General features: G+C 35.8%; 1 protein-coding gene across 2 annotated transcripts in view; it reads left to right on the forward strand.

Moving 5' to 3' along the window:
• The window catches only part of hs3st1l1 (heparan sulfate (glucosamine) 3-O-sulfotransferase 1-like1), a 56900-nt gene that overhangs the window by 12300 nt on the left and 24067 nt on the right, over positions 1-20533 (forward strand). Inside the window, exon 1 of one of the 2 annotated variants that reach the window (XM_048204021.1) lies at positions 8327-8513. The exons of the other annotated variant lie outside the window; for it this stretch is intronic. The gene's annotated coding sequence lies outside the window, so the exon portion shown is untranslated. Of the gene's footprint in view, positions 1-8326; positions 8514-20533 lie in introns of those variants that run through there. 2 annotated transcript variants of the gene reach the window in all.

Raw genomic sequence — 20533 nt, forward strand, 5'->3', positions numbered from 1 at the left:
ATGTGAGCCTCTGAATGACGGCTTTGTACTTTCTTCTGTTCAATTTGCTGTCATTTTCAAATAATTGGACGGTAGCGCGTTTGGAGTGCAGTTTGAGAGGGAGTTGTTGAGTATGAGGCTTTTGACACCTAATTTAAAATATTTTTTCATCACGAATTCTGAGGCAGATGCATTATGGGGTGAATTTATCATTCCACTTGATGAGCGAAAAGACATTTATTCATGGCTTTCGTTCTCTTCGGATCAGAGAGAAAGCCTCCTTTACCGCATGTTGTGTTGCTCTTTATTTCACCTTACAAGCGCTGCAGCGGCAGCTCCACGTGTTGTTATTCAGCTACTCAATTAGACAATAGATGTGTGTTTAATGGCTCTGTTTCTCAAATACCTGCAAGAGGAAGGAGCCAAAATATTGTTCTAGTGTTGCGGTGTTTAGTACTGTGTAGTGTGAAATGAAATTATCCAGAGATTAAAGCTCATAGAAACAGCAGTCATTTGATTTTGCAGCTTACTTTATTATGCTGCACGTCTTAGATTTTCCATTCTGTGTTACTGGATTTATTATTTATTATTTTTTGTTTTCAGGCTTTCATAAAAGGTTTTTTGTTTCATGGAACAGTGGAGAAAGTAAAGCTGGAAGAGTCTAGCAAAACAAAAGTAGTTTTTTTCCTCTGCCTCAGTAGGAGTAAAGGTGTTTCGCTCGAGAGAATACTTTAAGTACTCAAGTAAAAACTAATGAGGTTGTGCTTGAACAGCAGCATAAAGGTCAAGTTTTTATTAGTGGTACTTATACTTTGGGATTAGAGAGATCTGAAAAAAACCCTTCAACCAAAGTATTACATTTTTGTAATGTGCTATTCATTCTTGTACCGATCCGTTTTCACTACATGCTGTTTTTGTGTTTTTAAACGTTGCTATTTAAGATTCTGTTCTATTTTGTTGTGCTTTTTTTCCTCTGTTTTTTAACACAAGAACATATTATATGTGAACACCCTCTAATAACTGCGTCTGATCGGGTCAGACAAACTCTAAACCAGCCTATACAGAGCTTCCTAAACATTATTAGATGATTATTTGACTAGTTGTTCAAGCAAACAATCAACTTGAATCACCCATGATCCCGTTGTGCTTTCTTGCTATCATTACAACAACAAACTGACTACTGATCACTGACACAGTGCTTAGAAAAACCATAAAACTGATATTTTGCATTATGGCATTTTCCATGCACACATCAGGATTTATAAAAAATAAATTTGCCGTAAATATGTGCACACCGTACAGAAACTCCAGACCATGTGTACAAACTCTTTTGCTAGAGATTTTAAACTGTTTTCATTTTGATATACACATTTACATTAATATTCCACTTTCATTAAAGGGTTAGTTCACCCCAAAATGAAAATAATGTAATTTATTACTCACCCTCATGTTACTCTACACCCGTAAGACCTTTGTTCAGAACACAAATGAAGATATTTTTGATGAAATCCGATGGCTCAGTGAGGCCAGCAATGTCACCGAACCTCTCAAGATCCAGAAATGTACTCAAAATATAACAGTTCATGTGAGTACAGTGGTTCTACCTTAATATTATAAAGTGACGAGAATACTTTTCAACAATATCTAGTGATGGCCAATTTCAAAACACTGCTTTGAAGCTTTACGGATCGTTTGTATCGAATCAGTGATTCGGATCGCGTATCAAACTGCCAAACTGCTGAAATCATGTGACTTTGGCACTCTGAACAACTGACACAAAAGATTCGTAAAGCTTCAAAGCTTCATGAAGCAGTGTTTTGAAATCGCCCATCACTAGATATTGTTGAATAAAGTCGTTACTTTATTTTTTTTTGCCGCTTTATAATATTACGGTAGAACCACTGTAGTCACATGAACTGTTTTAAATATTTTTTGAGTGCCTTTCTGGATCGGTGACATTGCTGGCAATAGAGGCCTCACTGAGCCATCGGATTTCATCAAAAATATCTTAATTTGTGTTCTGAAGATGAACAAAGGTCTTACGGGTGTAGAACGACATGAGGGTGAGTAATTATTAACATAACTTTCATTTTTGGGTGAATTGACCCTTTAATGGTGATAAGCACTGAATTTACATAAAGTCATTACACAGAAGTTACACAAAAATGATATGAATTTGGATAGCTGGTGTGCTACTTTTGATCGTTTTTCCTGTGATCCGCTGTTTTAATGACAGCGAGGAGTGATAGGAGCACAATAATTCCTCTTTAAACTAAACTGCAGATCTCATGTTATGACAAAGTATTTTTAGTGAGAATGATGATCAGTGATGCACACTTACTTCAACAGACACTGCTGGATTCGGTGGTCGAACGGTCCATTGTCCAGGTTGAATAGGTCAAATGATAATTACTGTACAACCGCAGCTGCACGGAGGTGCTGATGTTGCGTAAAGGCATCTTTAAACAATTATGAAAAATACCACTGGATTTGAAGGATACAACTTGAAGAAAACGTGCACATTTCCTTTTTAAAATTCTTTGTTAGGGACGCGCCGAGTCAGACAATTGTATTTACACTAGAATAAATACAAAGGCCGATCTGTTTCCACTAAAAATAGCCTATAAACTTCCTAAAAGATAAATGCATAAATATGATTTGATTTGAATTGTTTAAAACAATTAAAATACTATTTGGCCAGTGGAAATGAATGAATCAATTCTATTCTATTCTAAAAATGTTATCTGACAAGTATTTTATACAATTTGGTTTTTATGGATATATTGATATATTTATTCTAAAACATAACAAAGATTATTTGATTTTTAGCAATGTAATGTGTATGGCACAAATGGCATTTATGGCATCAATATTTTCCAATGTCTTGTACCTCTGATGGTGTCACGTGGATGGAAATATGCATGGAAATGATATGCAGATGAGGTTATGCATAGTAAAACTGGGCGTTGTAAGCTCCATATATGGTCATTTAGGGGTGGAGATGCACGTACGCACAATCTTCCGCTGACTGGGATTTATAAAGGGATTTTTGCACAGGTTCTGGCGAACACATGGTTTTATAAATCTGAAAACTTTTGCAGAATCTAGCTTTTGTGCGTACGTACACTTTTAGGATAAAATCTACGGAAAGTTTTATAAATGAGACCCCAGGTCTTTAATAATGTTCTCATAGCATTAGCACAAAAAAAAAAAAAAAACATTATTTATTAGGGGTGTAACGGTACACAAAACTCACGGTTCGGTACGTACCTCGGTTTTGAAGTCACGGTTCGGTACAGTTTTCGGTACAGCAGGTGGAGAGAAAACTAAACATAAAATTGCTTTTTTTTATTATTAAACAGAGGTTTACTGAACAAATTGTGTTTTTGTCTTTAAATATATTAAATTAAATTAAAACTAAAAGTTTCTTAAGGATAAAAAAAATGATCTCTGCTAATGCTATAAACTATGTAGGGAGCCCTAACTTGAAAGAAGCCCAAACTATTAGCCTAAATTCAATTGCTTTTTATTTTTAGACAAAATAATCAACACTCAAATAACAAATTGTATGCAAACCTGTAAGCTGCACCTAAGGCAGTTTTTGCATTAACTTCTAAATGTTTTTACTCCAATTCGTTGTTGAAATATAATCATTTCTACACAGTGGCTGTTATTTTAACATCAGATTTATTTAAACATACATTAAATAGCCTAATCAGGATATCACTAAAAGGTTAAGTAAAATAATGAATATATTGGCTAATACAGTGCATATATTAAGCGAAAGAGTTCATTTCTCTAGCGAACTAACAAGCTGTGAACACTGAATGGCTTTTCTGAGGTAAATGCATCATGACATATTGTTGAATACGGAAGCTTTCATTGATGTCTTTCCACCGTTGAAACACTGAATGAGCGATTACATGAGATATGACCGTTTCAGTAAGTTGTACTGAATCTTGCAACATACCTTCAGATGTTCTTTCATGTTTATTCTGTAACTAGTATTAAGGAGGAAGAGATGAACACATTCACTTGCGCTCCGCGCTCGCGCTGCCGGTTGAACTGAGGCGCCTGTACAGTGATCTGTGGCATTTTCTGTTTAAACTTCATGATTTCGTGGACAGAATTTGAAGGATGACACTTTGTTTCTTATCGAAAGTAACAAAACGCAGAGCTTATTGCGGTTATTGGTGGTGAATATTGGTTGCAATGTAATGCTTCGGTACACACGTGCACCGTACCGAAAGCCCTGTACCGAAACGGTTCGGTACAAATACGTGTACCGTTACACCCCAATTATTTATACATCGTTCATCATCTTGAAACATATTAATTGGATGTTCATCCTGTTGTTGTTTTTTTAAATGTTGTTTGTTGTTTTGGCCTTGCCCATTCCTGAAGCTAACTTCCATACATTTGTTAAAAATTGTTGCATCTTTTGTTTTTTATCTTGAATATTTGAGCCACATTCATTTAATGTTACTTACTTACTCCTAACTTAGACTGGCGTAGGCATAACAGTGAGCCTTTACCCTTTGACAAATAAACGTTTCTAAACTTTAAAAGTTTACTTTTGATTTTGTCATGTTTTTGAAGTATGCCCTGATTCTGTCTCTGTCCCCCAGAGTGGAATATATTAAGCTTTAATTTAGGACCTTATTTTAATTTAAATTTATTTCATTGAAATGAGACTCCGCACAAAGATCTTATTTTTTGTCCTTAGAGATTTTAAGATAATGAAGGAGGTTGCTTGTCTGGCGCTTTGACAAGGTGATGTGTAAAGGACAGTCTGCGCTCACAAATATGATAGATATGAAATACCAACTGATGAAGGCCTCTGATAAAGGAGCCTCAAGCCTTTTATAACCATTGCCCTTACGAAACAACCGTCAAAACACGCTGCAAATATCACAGGGTGGTGAAAGCATATTGATGCATATGATTGGCCATCCTTTCAGGAGTCAGAGTGCACGTTTTTAGAAATTGTTCCCTGCTTCATTTGCAGTCACAAATAGTATGTCTAATGGTGATTCAGAGTAAACAAGAGGTAAATCATCCACGTTGGTCAGATTAAGCCATTAGCTCACCGGCTGGAGTTAAATGTAGAGAAATGACTCATTTAATGTCTGATTACCAAATAATAGAGTGCCATAAACAATGGCCAACACTCTGCACCAGATGCTAATTCACCTTGCATTCCCGAGATAACAGCCTCTATCTTCACGGATAGGCGCTTAACGTACGCAGACGTGGACAGTTTTTTATTAAAGCGTGCACAATACAGTCTGTTTTGTTATTAAAAGACTCTTCTTTCTCGAGATGCGTCTTCATTATACTCGAGCAGGCTTCGTGCAGATAACGCTGCCTCATTTGCTCACAAACCCCTCAATTTTCCCACAGACGATAATGCAGCATCTTTCTTGCAGCCACTCGGATGACAAGAGCACACCGTCTTCCATGTGCTCGCTGGATTACAAAGGTTAATCATCAATTTGAGGCTTATTATGCCCAAATAGTAGCAAGACTACTCGAAACAGAATTGAAGCTGCCGGTAGATGGAACAGATATAATCGACCTGGCTGAGAACACACAGTCCAGTCTAAATTGAAGTCCCTGTTGCATGATGATTAGAAGGTGTTTGATGGCTTAAACACATCTCTGTTGGATCATTGAAAATACACAGAGCAATCACGAGTCACTGGGCCGTATTGATCGCGTTTTGCTCCGACAGGAAGAACTCTAGTGAATTCTGTAGTAGCCTTGGAGAGAGAGCAGCACAGTGGGATTGAATCTTAGATTCTTGAAGATGATAACCACTATTACTAAAGCCATTATTCAGGTTTAGTTTAATGAACTGCATAAATGTTATCCCGTTCTTAGATTGTGTTATTTACTATTTTCTGGTGCTCTTATGTGAGTTTCTTGTTGGTGGTGTTTGCTGTCAACACCACTCAGAGCATCTTAGAGATAAGCCCTGGGAATACTATAGTAACCATATAGCAACGTTCTAAACATCACTCAGAACATCTTAGAGATAAACCCTGGCAACACCATAGTAACCACATAGCAATGGCAACACCATAGTAACCACATAGCGACGTTCTAAACACCACACAGAACATCTTAGAGATAGGCCCTGGCAACACTGTAGTAACAACATAGCTATGTTTTAATCACCTCTCAGGACATCTTAGTAACTGAAGAGGTAAGCCCTGGCAATGCATAGCAACCGCATAGCAACATTCTAAACACTACTCAGGAGATCCTATTAACTGAAAAGCCCTGGCAACACCATAAAAACCGCATAGCAACATTCTAAACACTACTCAAGACAGCTTAGTAACTGATAAGCCCTGGCAACACCATAGCAACCACACAGCAGCATTCTAAACACCACTCAGGACATCTTAGTAACTAAAGAGGTAAGCCCTGGCAACACCATAACAACCACATAACATTCTAAACACCACTCAGGGCAGCTTAGTAACTGAAGATGAAAGCCCTGGCAACACCATAGCAACCACTTAGCAATGTTCTAAACACCACTCAGGAGATCTTAGTAACTGAAAAGCCTTGGCAACACCATAGCAACCACTTAGCAACGTTCTAAACACCACTTAGGACAGCTCAGTAACTGAATCGGTAAGCCCTGGCAACACCATAGCTACCACATAGCAACATTCTAAACACCACTCAGGACAGCTTAGTAACTAAAGATGAAAGCCCTGGCAACACCATATCAACCACATAGCAACATTCTAAACACTACTCAGGACAGCTTAGTAACTGATAAGCCCTGGCAACACCATAGCAACCACACAGCAGCATTCTAAACACCACTCAGAACATCTTAGAGATAGGCCCTGGCAACACTGTAGTAACAACATAGCTATGTTTTAATCACCTCTCAGGACATCTTAGTAACTGAAGAGGTAAGCCCTGGCAATGCATAGCAACCGCATAGCAACATTCTAAACACTACTCAGGAGATCCTATTAACTGAAAAGCCCTGGCAACACCATAGAAACCGCATAGCAACATTCTAAACAGCACTCAGGACAGCTTAGTAACTAAAGATGAAAGCCCTGGCAACACCATATCAACCACATAGCAACATTCTAAACACTACTCAGGACAGCTTAGTAACTGATAAGCCCTGGCAACACCATAGCAACCACACAGCAGCATTCTAAACACCACTCAGGGCATCTTAGTAACTGAAGAGGTAAGCCCTGGCAACACCATAACAACCACATACCATTCTAAACACCACTCAGGAGAGCTTAGTAACTGAAGATGAAAGCCCTGGCAACACCATAGCAACCACATAGCAATGTTCTAAACACCACTCAGGAGATCTTAATAACTGAAAAGCCTTGGCAACACCATAGCAACCACTTAGCAATGTTCTAAACACCACTTAGGACAGCTCAGTAACTGAATCGGTAAGCCCTGGCAACACCATAGCAACCACATAGCAACATTCTAAACACCACTCAGGACAGCTTAGTAACTGAAGATAAAAGCCCTGGCAACACCATAGCAACCACATAGCAATGTTTTAAACACCACTCAGGAGAACTTAGTAACTGAAAAGCCTTGGCAACACCATAGCAATGTTCTAAACACCACTCAGGACAGCTTAGTAACTGAATCGGTAAGCCATGGCAACACCATAGCAACCACATGGCAATGTTCTAAACACCACTCAGGAGATCTTAGTAACTGAAAAGCCCAGCAATGCATAGCAACCACATAGCAACGTTCTAAACACTACCCTAGACAGCTTAGTTCAACAATTTGAACACCACTCAGAATTCCTTTGTAACTACATATCAACCACATAGCAGCACCCTAGCAACATGGTGACAATGAACATCATCACATTATCTTCAGAAAACTCTACTGAAAAGACCGGCTTAGACCAGTGTGAATTGCTTGTCAGTGATGATTGAGAACACATGGTGTTCTTTTCAACAGGGAATGTGCTTTACATTTATTTCCTCCACTGTGACTCGTGGTGCATTCAGTCTTCACATTTGATCAGTATGTGTGTTTTCTGTGAATCAAACCCATGACCTTGACATTAGTGCCGTGCTCTTATGAATAACATATATTTTGTGTCCAGTCATACGCTACAAAGCCTCAATGCATCTCCAGAATGCTGCCTGTAAATAGTTTCACATCATCATCTGCTTTGCGTTTCATTTCCTCAGTCCGCACAAAGTGGCCAATGTAAGCGCTTACTCATGGAAATGTAGTGGTTTAATCTGATGGATGTCAGTGTCAGAGTTAGCATTATGAAGAGACCTCAGCTGGAGGCAGACGTTTGCTTTGCACATGAGCACCTGTGTTCATTACATAAGAGTCTGAACCATTTTATCAAAGAGCCTTATGGAAAGTGGATGCAGCTGTTTGCCGCCCGTCTTCCTTTGCTGAGCCCGATCTTCGCACAAGACCTCTTACAGTGATTTTCAGTCACATTTTCCACAGCGTGGCTCTCAGCAAGGCACTTGAGAAGAGCTTTTGAAGTAAGTATGTGTGTGGCACAGTGTCGCTTTCTAGATAATTCTAATTCAGGTGAAGTAGAGCTTTGTTTTATGCCATGCATTGTTGGTCACAGCGATTGTCTTTCCTCGTATTGCTTTCTAGTTGGTTTAGTTATTGTTTATTCACGATATTACTAATAAAGCAAAGGTTTAGCAGGTTAATTAAGGATGCAAAGTGCAAGTGATGTTCTTCCTCGTTTTTCAAGGCAACTTGAGATGCAAAATGGCATAAGATACTGTCTGTTTTTTTTCTATAAAATAAATCAAAATTAAGGGAGTTTAAACTTAAAGATGCAATATGTAATATTTTCTGTCTGCTAGAGGTCTCTAGAGGCCTATTCAAAACAAAGGCTTGATGATGCCAAGTTTGAGCGCGGAATTTTGGGACATGTGTTCTTCACCTCAACGGACGGTGGAATAGAATTGGGATAGGACTCGGGAAGAAATCATGTTCATGGATGCGATTATTAACGTTACTGTAGTATGAAGCAGAGCAGGAGCGAGTGTTGTGGAGCTGAACGAGGAGCTGGAGTGATTGATCAACACGCCACGAGCAACGGGACTTTTTTTATGCCACAGTCGCCGGCGCTGCTTCTGCATTTCCGGTTATGAGTATGAGGTAACACAGCTCTTTTTATCATATTAGATACATTTGAGCGTGTTGAAAATGTTATAACGTTACTCTGTGCATTCACAGTGCAGTAAGATAGATCGATTTTAGAATATCATGTTAAATGCTGGATGGCTTGTGTTGATTAATGGGATGCAATTAATTTTTAAATGAATTAATTAAACCTTATTGTATGATGGAGAAAATGCTGTATTACTGTTACTAAAAATAAAGCTGCATCTGATTATGCAATGTTAGCTACTTCACAAAATAGTTTTTTTTTCTGTGGCATGGTAAAGCATGGTACTCGCAAAAAATCAAGAAAATTAGATTTAAACAATAAGACTAAACATTTTGAGCTATATAACAATAATTAGTTTTCTGTCTATAAATACATCAAAACAGTTGTTCCCTTGTCTATTAAAACATGTAAATATTAAAGTGTCTTTGGTGTTTCCATAGTTTCTACAAAATAAAAGCGGAGACCGAGGGTAACGCGGGTATGACGCAATTGACAGGCGACTCCTCACACGTCCCGGAGCCTTGGTTAAAATTGCCATTTTTTCACGATTTACAAATAGTTGCAAACATTTGGGATATTGTAAGTACTCAACTGAACAAAATATATAACACTGGCCTAGTGATTTTTGGATATTTTACTGAAAGATTCTTACATAATGCATGTTTAAACCAAGTTTAAACTTATTTTTCTGACCCCTTTGGCAGATATTTTTACATTTATTTTTACATTTTCAGAAAATGTGTTCTGGTAGATGCAGTAATATAACTATTTGGGAGAAAATTGCATCTTTTTACTTTGATGGCCATTTAAAAGTAGTCCTGTATTCTGACCGAATAACATTTTTTGCAAGCAAAATATAAAGCACAAATATCACATAATAAACATTTGCCAGATTTCTTCTGAATTTAAAGGTAAAGACATTGTGTCAAATGAAATATAGTTTCAACTTTTAAAAACACCACAACAACTTTAAAAAAGACCAGATTATGTTTAATCCAGTACCTAAGCATTGTTTTCATTTTGAAAATAGAAATGACCAGACTGCATATATGAGATGTCGAATTTGTCACACAAGACTAACCCATGCATATTTATTGAAATTGTAAGGGGAAGATTTGCCTTTCTGTGATTTTTGTAAGTCTTGACTGTAAGTCATATTTTATTGGTATGTCCTGCTTTAAATGATATTAGGCAATGTTTTTATTCACAAAGTACATTAATGGACATTTTTAAAAGGTTACACCTGGGAAAATATTAGAATTTATATCAAATATCTAACTGTTATTATTATTATTATTATTAATTTTATATTTTTGTTTAGTTTATGGAGATAATATTGTTAAATAATGTTGAATGTATACAATTAATTGAAATATTATTATTATTATGATTATTTAAAATTTTATTGCTCTTGAGTTTGCCATGCTGAATATAGTTTGATGCTGATATAGTGTTAAATGATAAATAAATAAACCAGATTCCGTTCTGTTGAGCTCCGTCCATGCGTGTCTAATCGCTGTCTAGCATACATTTGCACATCCTGGACCTTGAAATCGGAACGTAAACAGAAAGCTGATCAAGGTGTTTATATGCACAGCGAAATTGGGGTAACATCTAGCGGTAGGATTCGTTTAAACTGTTTATGTCCTTTCCCTGATGAAAGAAAAGCATTTAAGGTGTTAACACGACTTTGCACGTTGTCATTCTCATATCTATTCCATTCGAAACCTCTACTAAAGTGACTAAATTGAAGTGTATTCATTTTGAAGCTAGCCTGGTGCAGTAAGCAGTGGCATTTGGCACAATGGATCCATGTTGTGTTTGAAGTGCCTGCAGTATAATGATATTTGAACTGAGATGTGTGCGCTGGCCTATTTATCCTGTCAGAGTCTGACTGATGAAGTCTTTGGGTGGAACTGCTGCTTCTCCGAGTCTAATAGTTCAGAAAGTGAGCTGCTGTCGCAGAGGTTGCCGGTTTAATTCCATGGACGGGTGACCCGGGAACTGGAGAGCTCCTGAGATCAAAATCACCTGCTCGATCACTGCCGGCCCTCGTGCAAAATGCTTAACTACAGGATTTTAAAAAATGGGTGCTGTTTTTGGCACGTTGGTTTGCATGTAGATGGGTTTTGATCATTGGGAAATGTTTTGAAGTTGATTGATTAAAGGGGCTATATGTAAGAATTTCCATGCATTAATCACTTTTTATGTGTGAACAGATTTTAACGAAACTTTAAAAATGCTTAAAAAAATGCTTAAAAAAGACTTCCTAGGTTGCCCATATATGAAAGACTAGACTGATTTTTATGTGAAGGGCTCGAGACGTTTTTGATGGAAAAATCAAAAAGAAAGCCTCTCTTCTGTTCTATGACACATGAAATGAATGCCTGTACAATGTTAAGGATAATGCCGAAAGAGCCATTCTGTACTGTAATATCAATGTGTCGTGCAAAGACTAGAGATTAATTCAAAGTATAGTCTCACGTAGTTAGATCTATATAGTCTAAAGTCTCAAATATACTTATAATCAAATTATCATAACAGTGTATTTTTAAATACCTCATCTGTCGAAATGATGCTGGTGTAGAGCTGCACGATTCAGGATAAATTGAGAGTCACGATTTTTTTGTTTCAAATAGAGATCATGATTCTCCAATGATTCTGAACGGACTACTAATCAAAATAACATGTATGCTAATTTACTAGAGATTCTGACAAAATGTTAATTGCTGCAGTCTATTTAAAATGTTTAATTAATTTTTAAAAATTGGATTGAATGAATAATTCAATGACTCACTCATGAATACTTCACTTGTTTCATTACTGGATGAATCAGCGTTTTTGAACCAATCTCTTGAATGAATGATTCAATGACTCGCTGAATCAGGGTTTTTGAACAAATCTCTTGAATGAATGATTCAATGACTCACTAATACATACTTCACTTGTTTAATTAATGGATAAATCAGGGTTTTTGAACGAATCTCTTGAATGAATGATTCAGTGACTCACTTATAAATACTTCACTTGTTTCATTACTGGATGAATCAGGGTTTTTGAACAAATCTCTTGAATGAATGATTCAATGACTCACTAATACATACTTCACTTGTTTAATTAATGGATGAATCAGAGTTTTTGAACGAATCTCTTGAATGAATGATTCAGTGACTCACTTATAAATACTTCACTTGTTTCATTACTGGATGAATCAGCGTTTTTGAACAAATCTCTTGAATTAATGATTCAATGACTCACTCATACATCACTTGTTTAATTAATGGATGAATCAGGGTTTTTGAACGAATCTCTTGAATGAATGATTCAGTGACTCACTTATAAATACTTCACTTGTTTCATTACTGGATGAATCAGGGTTTTTGAACAAATCTCTTGAATAAGTGATTCAATGACTCACTAATACATACTTCACTTGTTTAATTAATGGATGAATCAGGGTTTTTGAACAAATCTCTTGAATTAATGATTCAATGACTCACTCATACATCACTTGTTTAATTAATGGATGAATCAGGGTTTTTGAACGAATCTCTTGAATGAATGATTCAGTGACTCACTTATAAATACTTCACTTGTTTCATTACTGGATGAATCAGGGTTTTTGAACAAATCTCTTGAATTAATGATTCAATGACTCACTCATACATCACTTGTTTAATTAATGGATGAATCAGGGTTTTTGAACGAATCTCTTGAATGAATGATTCAGTGACTCACTTATATATACTTCACTTGTTTCATTACTGGATGAATCATTGTTTATGAACAAATCTCTTGAATGAATGATTCAGTGACTCACTCATAAATACCTAGGCTTGTTCGAGATGCATCGGCGCTGTGCAGACCGATCGGCATATGACATCAACTTTGGTACTTTGACGTCATACGCCGATTGGTCTGCGCAGCGCCGATGCATCTCGAACAAGCATCTTGTTTCATTACAGGATGAATAGGGTTTTTGAATGAATCTCTTGAATGAATGATTCAATGACTCACTCATAAATACTTTACTTTTTTCATTACTAGATGAATCAGGGTTTTTGAGCGAATCTCTTAAATGAATGATTCAATGACTCGCTCAAATATTTCACTTGTTTTATTACTGGATGAATAACCATTTTTTAACAAATCTTTTGAATGAGTTATTCAATGACAAATACAAATACAAATACACCTAACGATGTAATCGATACAGTCGTTATATGAAGCGTCAAGTTATTTTAAGAAGGTGATTTACTCTTTTTTTCTCACCGCTGTCATTTTTGTTGTGCGTTTACTTTGTTATTGAGAGGAAAGCACACATCACATATTTATTTACATATTCATCGAAACGTCACTCTCAGCAGCGTGGACTATGTTGGGATGTTCATTAAAAGTATATCACTGCAAAGGTATTTCCAACTTGTGTATATCGAGGCATTGAATCGCATTCAGTTGTACGTTAAATATGCACGAGTACGAGCACAAGCAGTAAGTTGCTAGCTGCAGTTCACTTAACGGCCACCGGTGTCGATAATGACAAGGATGTCTAAATTCTACATATTGAATTCTCCCTTTAATGTTGTCGTAATTAGGTCTCAAGAGGTCTTGAATTGCATGATCATTTGTGGACTTAGATGATTGCATGCACTCTTATATGTCTATGTGGTTAAGATGTTGAAGATTTGTCTTTGGTTTTGATTCTTTAGCTTCAGCTTTGACAGATAAATGAAATATCGAGGTTCTGTCGGTCTCGGTGAAAGCGCACTGATGGGAGTAGCGGGTCAGTGACTCGTATCGGTCCAGTCCTGAATCCTAATCACTCAACTTTGTCATTTTTATGTACCTGCTGTTCCTGTAGAGCACAGCAAATAATAGAAGTCCAGTCTGTTCTCTGATTCACTCAAGATTATTGCTAATGGGTTTGTGTCTCTGTCTCTCTTTACTTCTCCAGCTCTACCTAAAGACGTCAGTGTCTTTACAGTTATAGCTCCTCTTTGTGGATTAAAGGTTACAGTCATTTCTTTGCGCAGCGGTGCTTTTACTGTATATCATACTTAAATGTCAGAATCATACATGGGGCTTTCGCTGGAAATAGTGCTGTTTGTGTGTCTCCTCATGATTTACTAAATCTTATGTTATTTTATTTAACACATGGAGGAAAATACAAGTGTTTCAGATCTCAGGCCTTCTTATCAGACATTTCTGGTGCTGTTTAAATAGCAATGCATGTTCTGTATTGGGTTGTGATATGACACCAATACTTCACCTCTGAATTAGAGTTGCACACTACTTTTAAAGGTCATCACTGAGAATAGAAAAACAAATGAAGACGTTTTTTGAGGAAGGAGCTATGAGTAAAGCTAAATGTCATCGTCTTTAAGGCCACCGCAAATGGGATGGCTATAGTACATCATCTCAAACCCAAGGGCTTCTATAGAACAACACAATGAGTCACTCCACATCTGAAGTGGTCCAAGATAACAAGAGGTTGTTTGTCTATAATACAGCTATTGGCAGTTTGATGGAAAGTGTCATTGTGGTGTATTCGCAGCAGATGTCTGGCTTGAAACGTGTCCTCTCTACAGCAATCAGTAAAGACCCAGAATCCACCGCCGCTAATTTGCGACAGCTGAGTCGGGATGATTACGGTATTTGGGTTTTGGAGGTCAGTCTAGTCAATCACAGACCGCAACTTCCCTCCATCGCTAAAAAATGAGGAATTAATGAGCACTTCTCCGCTCTGTTCATTCCCAGACTCTCTATCTGTGTTTCTTTCTGTGTCTGTAGTTAGTGGACTTATTAGTGATTGTTGAAAATTGTTTCTACGGCTAATTAAAAGCAGTCCAGGTTACTTCACATCCGAGTCGATGAGCCACTCGAGCGAATCAGCATTGCTTTTCATGATTTGGGGTTTTGAAGGAATGTTTTGTGTTTAAAACGACTTAAACCAAATGTTTGGAATATGTGATATGCTGTTCTTAGCATAAATAGTTTTGTCTCCTTCCTCATTTTGTAAAAACAAGCAAAGATCATCATGTTTTCAAGTAATGCACTTTCGTTTTCAAAGTGGACTTGTTTTTATCCCAGACAGTGTTGTTTTACTATTGTTTATGCACTATTATAGTATTTATTAATTTAATTTTATATTTACTCAATGTGGTGTATTTCAGATATATGTCTTAATGATATAATGCATCTTATATTATAAAACAAATTTGTTTAATAATTAAAAATATTAAAACTGCAATATAAAAATATTGTATAAAAAATATTGTATAATAATAATTTTATAATAACTTTTAATTATTAGCACACTTGGTAAATATGATCAAAGATGACTGTAAAAATAAATCTGCATTGTTTATCATTTTGAACTTTAATTCTAACCTTTCATTGAAGGAAAAGAATGGAAAGTAGGGGGAAAATCACATTATGTTGATTCTGTTGATCAACAGATCTCTCCAGATCCTTCAGATTCCAGCTCCATGCTGGTGCTCCGTGTTGGTTTTGAAGTTTGATTTGGATCATTGTCCTGATGGAAGATCCAGCCATGGCCCATTATTGGATGGGTATAGCGGTCAGGTTTTGATTTTTTTTTTTTTTTTTTTTTTTTTTGATAGAATCCATGATACCGTGTATCTGAACAAGATGTCCAGGACCTCCAGCAGAAAAATATTCCCACAACATTAAAGATCCAGCAGTATATTTAACCGTGGACATGGGGTACTTTTTATCCATGTGTGTACCAAACCCATCTGGTGGGTTTGCTGCCAAAAAGCTCTTGTTTTAGTTTCATCTGACCATAGAAGCCAGTCCAGTTTGAAGTTTTAGTCTTGTCTGACAACTGAATATGCTGGAGATTGTTTCTGGATGAGAGCAGAGGATTTTTCTTGAAACCCTCCCAAACAACTTGTGGGGATGTAGGTGTTGTTTGATAATTTTTTTTAGGCTTTCTGAGACTCAAGACTCAACTAATCTCTGCAATTCTCCAGCTGTGATGCTTGGAGAGTCTTTGTCCACTCAAACGCTCCTCCTCACTTCACATTAGGACGATTTAGACACACGTCCTCTTCCAGGCAGATTTGTAACATCTTTAGTTGATTGGAACTTCTTAATTATTGTCCTGATAGTGGAAATGGGGATTTTCAATGCTTTAGCTATTTTCTTATAGCCATTTTCTATTCTGTGAAGCTCAACAATCTTTTGCTGCACATCAGAACTATATTCTTTGGTTTTTCTCATTGTGATCAATTATTAAGGGAATTTGGGCTTTTGTGTTTCCTCATGTTTATTCTCCTGTGGAACAGGAAGTCATGGCTGGACAATTTCATATTCATAATCACCCTGGTGTGCTAAAAAAAAATGTTAATATGAATGGGAATATACTTCAGAGATATTTTACTCATAAAAAATTCTAGGGGTGCCAATCATTTTGGCCAACATGTTTGGGAGAAAAACATTTATTTCATAATGAGATTTCCCCCCATTTTCAATTATTTTCCTTCAATGAAAGGTTAGATTTTTGCCAATTTTATGAATTAAAGATCAAAAGGATAAACAATGCAGATTTATTTTTACAGTCATCTTTGATCATATTTACCAAAGGTACTAATAATTCTGACCACAACTGCATATAATAGCTATATATAATTATTATATAATTTATTATAAAAAATGTTTTGTTTAATAATTACAAATATTACAACTACAATATAAAATATTAATATTAAAATATATCATATTTATAACTTTTATTAACTATTAATTAATTTTACTTTTTATTAATTAAGTTTATATATATATATAATTTTTTTTAAAGAAAATATTACAACTTTTAAAGTTTTATATGTATATAAATATTATTATATAATTTATTGTAAAAATGTTTTTTGTTTAATAATTAAGAATATTAAAACTACAATATAAAAATATGAATTATAAAATTTTTTGTTTTATTTTTATTTTATTTATTTATTTATTTATTTATTATTATTATTATTTTTTTCATTTTTAGCAGTTTTAGTAATTCAACTCTTATTTCAGTTAGTTGTAAATAGTTCTAATTTAAAAAATTTTATGTTTAAGTTTTTATGACATTCCTGCTTTGTTACAATTACAATTAATAGTTTTGGTTTTATTTTAAGTTAACAATAACAACACAAATGTTCCCAGAGTGTTCCTTTAAATCTGAGCTCACGTCTTGTGAACCGTGTTTGTGTTCTGCGAACAAAAAAAGTGTCGGTTTTAGTGTGTCGGTTCATGTCACTTTTGTTTGAGGTCCAGCGGTCAAGAAGGAAACTATCCTGAGATCATTTGGTCTATCGATCGTCTGAGTCTGACAGGAAATGATCAATACGTTCTGCCAGATCAATTGTGGGGTTTTAAGTTTCTGCTCCCCTTCTGCTCTCTGCCTCGGTCCTGACGAAAACCTCATCAGATAGGATGAAATCAAGCCCATCAGAAAGCGCTCATTTATATTTAACACAACTGCAGTGTTTAGCGGCAGGTATTAAGCGTTAATGTCTCCCTGGATGACACCGTGACGCAGTGAGCACAACCGGAGGAATGCGGTTCAGCAGATGGCTTTGTTTGGGCTCTTCTATCATGGCCGAAATGTCGACTCCACAAACTCCCCTAATTATCCATTCTGCTGCTGTGGGTGTGCGTCGTAAAAGTCGATGCTCGGGGAGGACAAGGAGTGATAAAAAGCGTTATTGGGAAGGCAACCTCTCTGGCTCTTATCTCCCATAAACACTTCTCTGTGTTTTACAGGGCCGGGGAGGCAGCACACGCTGCTCCGAGCCGAAGGGGGTACGGCCTTTATGATTTATTCATAAGATCAGTGGAACAAGTGCAGAAGATGAAAGTCATGGGAAGAGAAGTTTGTTGTCTGATAAGCCCTTGTTATGGTGATAAGGCCTCTTTTCTTTTTGCCTTTTTAAAGTTGAAAAGCCATCGGCACTTCCTGCACGGTCCATTTCGCGGTTCGCGGTCCATTTCACTCTGTTGTCATGATATCGTTTCGATGTAGGTGGAGCTGAATTATTTCTGCAGAGTTTTTGCTTTTAGCTCTTCGGTGGTAAATGAATGAGCTTTATTTTGCTCGCCTAGTAAAACGCGATAATGATATGAGTCTCACGAGGTGAATCGCTCCAGAACATGCCTGACTCATATTTCACTCCAAAATCCAAAGGAGGAAATACGAAATTATGTTTTGCACAAAGATAATGAAGCATGTTTTTTTTTTTCAGGACCATTAAGATCTTTTTAATTGTGTTTTGCTTTTTCATGACAATTAAACCACTTTTGCTCATTTGTCATGGCCATAATGTGAAAACATGATAAATGAAGTCAATGTGAATTGATTGTGAATGTGGTGTAAATATGGGGGAATATGGTTTATTAAACATAATGTATAAGAAAATATATATATAAATATATATATATATATATATATATATATATATATTTTCTTATACATATTATATAAATATATAAAAAAAAAAAAAAATATATATATATAATTTCTATTATTTAATTGATTTGTTACACCATTTTTATGTTTTCTATAACAGATTTATCTATCTATACTAATAAATGTATTTATTAGCATTTATTATATATTCATTTATTTTGTTGATTAAGTAAAATTATTAAAACTATAATGTTATAATGAAATATATTTTATATAATATTTATAAATATATTTATTACATTATTGTATGATTTATATAATAAGAAATATATGATGTGTGTGTATAGGCTTTATGTATGTATCTGTATATATAGTATAATATTTTTATACTGAAATATGTAATGTTTTCGTGAGATAGGCTCATGATCTCTGTCATTCATATAGTGATGAATGAACACATGCTTTTCTTCCAGTTTGATTTTGAATAGAAACTTCATTGTCGATTTGAATCTTATTTGAATTCTGCCATGATGAATTTGAATGTAAAGTGTTGGACACATATTGGCATCAGCAGGCTTTGTGAGTGCGAGTAAGAGAGTCGTTTTGGAGTGGGTGTGTTTTGCTGAGAGATCTTCATCTCTGTGAGGATCAACGGCCTGACTCTCTCAAATCTCTTTTCGTCAAGGGACGTCGCTGATGCTTTCCAGGCATTTATGCAAATGTGCAACAGCCACAGCAGACTGTACTCGACACACCTCCTCATACTGTCGCTCTCTCTTTCTCTCTCGTTTTGTCAGCTTCTTTTAGATTTTCTGCTTTTCCTTCACTCTCATATTCTCCATCTGGCCTTATTCCGTTCTTTATTAGCTGTGTTTGCTTAGGCATGCATCACGCTGACTGTTGCTCATACTAAAGGGATATTTTAAAACCCTTACTGTAAGTATTAAACTTCAGTGTGTAACTAATCCCACACAGTTTGTGCTACAGACATGCAGGATACCTCAAATCATGAGGCTTGTTGAGGAGATTATAAAATAAAACAGGTAGAAAAAATCCCACGCTCTAGCATTGCAGGAGCGACCTAGAGACCAAAAGATCACAGAGACTTGAGGGTGTGCTGGAGTGAAAGAGATGCTTTTCACGTGGGGTAGAAAGAAATCACCAAGAAACTACTCATAACACTTGACAACCACATATCAACACCCTAGCAACCACATACCAACACCCTGGCAACCACGGCAACCAATTCTGAATATACAACTTAACAAATGTCTAATTTAAAATATTTAATATATTTTATTTATATTTATTTATTATATATATTAAATAAATAAATATTTAATATATATATAATAAATAAATGAAACAAGTGAAGTCTTTATGAGTGAGTCATTGAATCATTCACTCAACCAATTTGTTTTTGTTTTAATTAAATTAAATATAAAATAAATAAATAAATAAATAAATATTTTATATTTAATTTAATAAAAAAAAAAAAATTGGTTGAGTGAATGATTCAATGACTCACTCATAAAGACTTCACTCGTTTCATCACTGGATGAATCAGCATTTTTGAACGAATCTCATGAATGAATGATTTGATGACAAATACATTTTTTAAAAGTGACTTGCAACGATACAATCTTTATTTCAAGAGTCAATTTTGAAAAAGGTGATTTACTCTATTTTGATCGCTACCGTAGACATCAGTGTTTATATCCACTGACATTCAGGAATAAGATTGCGTGGGTTTTTGAATCAAGATAGCAATATTTTAGATGGTACCAATAATGCCCCTTTTACAAGATGTAATATAAGCCTCTGGTATCCCCAGAATGTGTTTGTGAAGTTTCAGCTCAAAATCCCCCACAGATCATTTATTATAGCTTGTCAAATTTGTCCCTATTTGGGTGTGAACACAAACACAGATTTTGTGTGTGTCACTTTAAATA

Source organism: Megalobrama amblycephala, linkage group LG10 (assembly GCF_018812025.1).
Source record: "Megalobrama amblycephala isolate DHTTF-2021 linkage group LG10, ASM1881202v1, whole genome shotgun sequence".
Taxonomy (NCBI): Eukaryota; Metazoa; Chordata; class Actinopteri; order Cypriniformes; family Xenocyprididae; genus Megalobrama; species Megalobrama amblycephala.